Consider the following 7,502-nt stretch of genomic DNA (forward strand, 5'->3'; position numbering starts at 1 on the left):
GTTCTAGTCTTCGTACCCTGGCTTCTTGTTGACCCAGAATTTCTGTTGACCCCAGAAAGTCCCGCCCAATATATCCAAGATGAAATGTCACTGCTTGTACTGTATTAAATTCTGTTGAACTGCCAAATAAGTTCCCAAGATAGTTACATATGAGGAAGGCCATTCGGCCCATCTTAGTTCAGCACCCAGAAAGATCCAAAGGTCTTTCCATTTTATCATCTAACTGTTGTTTAGAAGATTCCAGAGATTTTGCGTCCACCATTCTTCCTGGTAGTCCATTCCATGTGTTCACTCTTTGTGTGAAGAATATTCCTGATTTCATTCCTAAATTTACCTTTTACTAATTTGAATTTATGTCCCCTTGACCTACTCTCTCTATCTAACTTAAAGTCCCATCACCGCGTGTTGTCATTATCTAGTCCACTGGGGCAATACACTAGTAGAGGCAGAACAAAGGAATCGCTTTGTTGCTTGGCACACTGAAACCTTGGCTTTGCAAAAATTAAAGGATGGGAACTGCGAGGAAATGAGATATCGGGCATTGGTGAAACCAGTATTTTGAATATATTTGCATTGCACAAATTGTGATTTACTTGCCACAGCTGCAAACCGAACAGAATTCTGACACAGACATCTATAAATATTGAAATCAGTGTCACAGTAATAGCCCCAAAACCCACTGGTACAAAGTATGGAACTTGCTGGAAGTGTGAGCGGATAACAGCCCAGTGAGAGCAATGGGACCTTGGTGAGCGAAGGGACCAACCGTCTATCTCCTTAACCAATGAGATTAAAGCATTGAGAAATAAACAGAGGAAGGACTGAAAAGAAGGGTGAATTCAAGGTGAATTCAATGTCAATTCAGGTACAGAAGGAGAAATAGAGAGGGAATGAAAGATTGGATTAAGAGAGAGAAAAAAGAGGCAGAAAGGAAAAGTAAGAACAAAATCATTTAAACTATAGATATGTGAAGAGAGAAAGATTAGTGAAGACTAATGTAGGTTCAAAGCAGTCAGAATCAGGTGAATTTATAAAGGGGGAACAAGGAAATGGCAGACCATTTGAACAAATACATTGGTTCTGTCTTCACTAAGGAAGACACAAATAACCTCCCGAAAATACTAGGGGACCGAGGGTCTAGCGAGAAGGGGGAACTGAGGGAAATCCATAATAGTCAGGAAATGGTGTTTGGAAAATTGAAGGGACTGAAGGCCGATAAATCCTCCGGGCCCGATAGTCTGCATCCCAGAGTACTTAAGGAAGTGGCCCTAGAAATAGTAGATGCAGTTTTCCAACATTCCATGGACTCTGGTTCAGTTCCTATGGATTGGAGGGTAGCTAATATAACCCCACTTTTTTAAAAAAGGAGGGAGAGAGAAAACAAGGAATTATAGACTGGTTAGCCTGATATCGTTTGTGGGGAAAATGTTGGAATCAATTATTAAAGATGTAATAGCAGCGCATTTGGAAAGCAGTGACGGGATCGGTCGAAGTCAGCATGGATTTATGAAAGGAAAATCATGCTTGACAAATCTTCTAGAGGTTTTTGAGGATGTAACTAGTAGAGTGGAAAAGGGAGAATGTAGTGTATTTGGACTTTCAAAAGGCTTCTGACAAGGTCCCACACAAGAGATTAGTGTACAAAATTAAGGCGCATGGTATTGGGAGTAATGTATTGACATTGATAGAGAACTGGTTGGCAGACAGGAAGCAAAGAGTAGGAATAAACGGGTCCTTTTCAGAATGGCAGGCAGTGACTAGTGGGGTGCCGCAGGGTTTAGTGCTGGGACCCCAGCTATTTACAATAAACATTAATGATTTAGACGAAGGAATTGAATGTAATATCTCCAAGTTTGCAGATGACACTAAGCTGGGTGGCAGTGTGAGCTGCGAGGATGCTAAGAGGCTGCAGGGGGACTTGGACAGGTTAGATGAATGGGCAAATGAATGGCAGATGCAGTATAATGTGGATAAATGTGAGGTTATCCACTTTGGTGGCAAAAACAGGAAGGCAGATTATTATCTGAATGGTGACAGATTAGTAAAAGGGAAGGTGCAACGAGACCTGGGTGTCATGGTACATCAGCCATTGAAGGTAAGCATGCAGATACAACGGGCAGTAAAGAAAGCAAATGGCATGCTGGCCTTCATAACGAGGGGATTTGAGTATAGGAGCAGGGAGGTCGTACTGCAGTTGTACAGGGCCTTGGTGAGACCACTCCTTGAGTATTGTGTGCAGTTTTGGTCTCCTAATCTGAGGAAGAAGGTGCTTGCTATTGAGGGAGTGCAGCGAAGGTTCACCAGACTGATTCCTGGAATGGCAGGACTGACATATGAGGAAAGACTGGATCAGCTAGGCTTATACTCACTGGAATTTAGAAGAATGAGAGGGGATCTCATAGAAACATATAAAATTCTGATGGGACTGGACAGGTTAGATGCAGGAAGAATGTTCCTGATGTTGGGGAAGTCCAGAACCAGGGGCACAGTCTAAAGATAAGGGGTAAGCCGTATAGGACCGAGATGAGGAGAAACCTTTTCACCCAGAGAGTTGTGAACCTGTGAAATTCTCTGCCACAGAAAGTTGTTGAGTCTAGTTCATTGGACATATTCAAAAGGGAGTTAGATGTGGCTCTTACGGCTAAAGGGATCAAGGAGTATGGAGAGAAAGCAGGAATAGAGTACTGAGGTTGCATGATCATATTGAATGGCGGTGCAGGCTCGAAGGACCGAATGGCCTACTCCTGCACCTTTTTACTACGTTGGCGGCGCTATATAAATAAAGCTTGCTGTTGTAGTTGACTGACTTAAAATGATTTTAAAATGGAATACTTATTTGCGCAGTTCTGAAGATTAGTGGCCAGCAATAAAACTGTGCCAACTGTAATGTTGATCGTATGTTGTGAGAAAGATTGTGTCATAGCATCTTATGTTCGCCCACATTTACAATGTAGAAAACCATGTATAGGAACAGTCTAAAATATTAAAGGCATCTTCCATTCCTTAAGAAACCCATTCCTTGTACGTTTACAAAATAAAAAGTAAGATTTATTTTCCTCCTCTTAATGTACCTGCTTTAAACCCATCTGATCATAGAGGCTTAGCCCGACAGAAGATATAAATAATGGTTAAGTCCGAGCTACTCGAGCTTGGGTGTAAACTGCTAACTATGGTGGGATTATTATAGTCAAATTATTTTAAGCTGATGTTGTCTTATCCGCTTAAGAATGTAGGAAAACTGAGAAGTACCTCCTAATAATGTAATTTAAAAGTGCCAGTCGTGATTTTGGTGCTGCATTCAAAGTGAATCAACGGATATATCATAGTTGCTGGTTATAGATGGTGACAGCAGAGACCTGGGAGATCCTTAGGGCCTGATGTATGTAAAATTGATTTTATATTTATAATTTATATCACCAAATTCAATTTTAAATAATTAATTAAAATGGCAATCACACATATTCCTCACTGACCTCGATTTTTCCATAGTCGCACAATTACTATAACGGAGAGAATCCAACTCGCTCTCGGTCAGTCCACTTTTATATATCTTTTATATTTGCATCATTAAGCCTGCTAATTCCTCCAAGTTTGAGAGGCCTCAGGGACCACTGTTCATTGTTTTTTTTCTTCGTTTTCTAACTTTTTCTCGACAGTTTTCCTTGGCCCTGCCCTGAAGTCATCGAGGGCCATTTCCAACTTCACCACCTGGACGATAACTTGGTTGAACGGATCATCCGGCCTTTGTAGAACCTACTTGACCTGTTCCACCAAGTTACTTCACGGGATGAAGTTGGAATTACCCCCATTGTTTCTTTCCCTGATACAATTCCATCCGCACTGGTTGCCTTCTGGTACCAAAGGGCCATGATTCATGTGCGAATCCTGGCCTTGAATGCTGGCTTACTATTTGCACTGAAGGGCTGATGGAGAAGCCGCGATATTTGCTGATTTTCCCCCTCCCTAATCTAGGACTACTGACACCAATTTTTGTACTCAAACAAAGGTCAGCCACCTTGGGATTTAATCTGGGACTTTCCTGGCCTCTAAAGCTCACCTAATCATTGGATCATCTCACTGAACTATCATCGGAGCTCAAGGCCCATTCTTTTTAATCAGTATTGAACATCAGAAAGAGAGACGTTGAAGTTAATCATAACTTTCTGGAACAGTTGAATTTTTGGTTAAGGGACTCACTCATTAACAATTGTAAATGAACATAATGCAACAATTCCTACTTCAGATAACATTTCTGTATGTGTTCCCTCCATTTGGTGAAGAGTTTTTAAGTTCTGTGACCTCTTAATCTTTGCAAACACTATTGCTTTTCCAGAGAAGAGTTGCAAGCAAGTTTCCCTGTCAGATAATGCCGCTTTGTTGTTGTGGTGTATTTTTGTGAAGTCAAATTATTTATAGAACTATTCAGTCAGAAAGTTGGTACATCTGAGAACCATTAGAGATGTGGTTGTCTATATGTATCTGTAGACTTTCAGATAATTGCAATTGGCTTCTTCAGATGCTAGTTAAACTACAATAACAGTGAATTAAGAAATGACTATTCCCATGTGATACACGTGTCAGAATGTGAGTGGGAAACAAATTAACATATTAGTGATGTGCTTTATTTTAATCTAAGTGTTAAATCCCTTTTATGTTGCTTAGTACTCAGTGCACACTTGCCCTGGAGATACACTTGGAGGCCTCATGCCAATGCTGCTTGAATTTAACACACTGCAATATGGAGCATGGTCCCAGGGTGACCCTCCTTGTATGGATGGCATCCGTGAAGGTACCACAGTCATGCAAGCCAATTTGTTATTTAGACTTGGAGGCCACACCAACTTTGAGAAGATGTAAGGAAATAAAACATGGGGCATCTACTAGTAATAGATCCATGTGGAATTCAAACACAGACACTGCACGTCAGGGTATGAGAGACTCCTGTCCACCTTATTAAAGGCCCACCATCATGTTAAAGATCCACCTTCAATGTGCGAAACGAGCTATCCCTTCGGCCTCTGAGAAGATTGTCAAATAAGGGTAAAGGGCTCAATTTTCCCCAATTATCTGCGCTGTTTTTTTTGGCCTGCACCGTTCCTTTTGGAGTAAATTAAAATCTCCAAGTTTCCCCAAAGTTTCTGGGCTAGCGTAATTCATTAAGGTAGGATTTTTTTAGGCTACGATTTATTTACCTTATTGGGGGCGTAACCTGCCACCGGTGCCAATTTTGGCCATTTAAGCAAGTTTAGCCAGCTCCGATTTGCTCCAATTTTTCTTCGGACGGCGTATGTGACCACTCTGGAAAAACCTTCTGGGCGGTTCACAAAATCAGCGCAGGTAAGAGAATTAGTGCAGCAGATGCAGTTCCACGGCCCGGACAGCAGCAGCAGAGAGGGAGGGAGAGTGGGGGGAAGAGGGGAGAGGGGAGAGGGGTGGGGGAGAGGGTGTAGAGGAGAGGAGAGGAGAGGAGAGGGGAGGGGGGGAAAAGGCCTTTCGGCCAGGGCTAGCAGCGGCACCGGGAGGGGAGGGAAATCTTTCTGCCAGTGTTAGGAGCGACACCCGGCAGCGGAAGGGGGGGTGGGCGGGTGAGGGGAGAGGAGGGGATAGACTTTTGGCATAACACTTTAATCATTTAATGCTGGTAAGCTGCTGCAATGTGCAAGGTGCTTGTGCAGAATGTGTTGTATGGTTCACTTTCCAGCCTCCCTGCAGTAGTGTGTCTCTCGTTACCCTGGCAACCCGATCTTTTTGCCACAGATCTTAGGCTCCAGCCCCATGCTAAAGGACAGGCTAGGCGGCACCAAAGTCAACAATTCAAAAGGGGAAAATTGGATGATTTTGTTTTGGCAGGCCCCAAAAAAACGGGCGTAACTCTTCAAGTACGCCAAAAACCGGCTTTGGGGAAAATTGAGCCCATTGTTTGTTCAGTGGGCCACTGCCCTCCAGGAGTTGGTTTGGTACCAGTCATGGCGGTCTCTGGGATTTGATGCTTGTCCAACTATGTGTAAAGTTATTCTGTACTGAGTTTTGCCATATTGTAATGGAGTCACTTATGGCACACGAAATCTATTCACATCACAAAGAAATACTGCAAAATAACAGCAAATGATTGCAACATACAAACAAGTGATATGCTTAGTTGAATTTGCATCAGATTTAAATAGCATTTGTTCTGTCATTTTAATACATTAAAGCAGCTGATAAATGTTTCTGGGTAAATAGATTTTTTGTAAAACTTAGAAGTGACTACTTTTTAATGACCGTCTCCAAGCACTGTAAAAGTCTTCTAAATGTATTCTATTAAAATGAAGAAAAAGCACCATGGATAATCTCTCTCATTGCATTGTGTTGTGTGCATTCCCAATCCTGTATCGACCAGAATCTGCTGGCCCCAAGCATTGTTATTCATCGTAGAGTCCACTAGAGGTTACTAATTCTCTTTGTTACACAACTGAAAAAAGATTACGCTGGGGCATTGACGTAGGTTCCTGGTTAATCATCACTCAAACCTGCAGTGATTACATCACAGGCACGAGGTCATTCTGTGCTAGCTGTCAGGCTAATTAGTTTGGGTCCGCATGACGTCACGAGAATGGAAAATAAGGGACCCAAATAGAATAAAACCACAACCTAAATATCTATCTCTTTAAATAATATGTACACACACACATAAACTGGTAGATCACCTATATAATTGATAAAAAAGGACAGCAGGTTTCCTTCCCTAAAGGATATTAATGAACTATTTGGATTTTTTACAATTTCACAGCTTTGTCAATATATATACATATACTGGTAGCTCACCTATATACAAGGACAGCCCCTTTCCTTTCCTGAGGGTCATTAATGAAATAGTTGACGTTTTACAATAATCTGACAGCTTCATGGTCACTTTTGTTGATACCAGCTTTTCATTTCCAGATTTTCTTAAACTGAATTCAGATTCTCAAAGTGCCCTGATGGGATTTGAACTCAGGTTCTACTCGGTTATTAGTTCCAGCTCCTTATTTCTAGTCTAGTAACATATCCATGGCAATAACATACCCTCACTTGCTTGACATAAAAGATTTCAGAATTCAATATTCTGTTTCTTTCAAAAAATGTTAGAAAATCCAACAAAACTGTCAAATCACATCCATGCATTCTGAGAGGCTGTAGTTTGCAGGAATTCTCACAATGCAACCTGTGTATTGGCAAGAGTTGAGAGCTGAAAGGGTGTGCTTCTTTGCTTTTTCAAAACAAAATTTAGGCAAGTGCTGACATTTATAGAAACTTGTTAACAACTGCTTTCCTGTTGCACACTTTTCATATTCGAACACCTGTAAGATCTTCTCCTTAGGCAGCCCCTTGGAGTCGAGGATGAATTGCTTCCACACTAAAGATAAATTCTCAGGTGACGGATGTGTCCAATGCGGGATCTACAGTCTCTGTCACAGGTGGGGCAGATGGTGGTTGGAGGGACGGGTGGGTAGGGTGCTTGTGTTGTCGTGCGCTCCTTCCGC

This window comes from Pristiophorus japonicus, chromosome 16, assembly GCF_044704955.1.
Source record: "Pristiophorus japonicus isolate sPriJap1 chromosome 16, sPriJap1.hap1, whole genome shotgun sequence".
NCBI classification, from domain to species: domain Eukaryota; kingdom Metazoa; phylum Chordata; class Chondrichthyes; family Pristiophoridae; genus Pristiophorus; species Pristiophorus japonicus.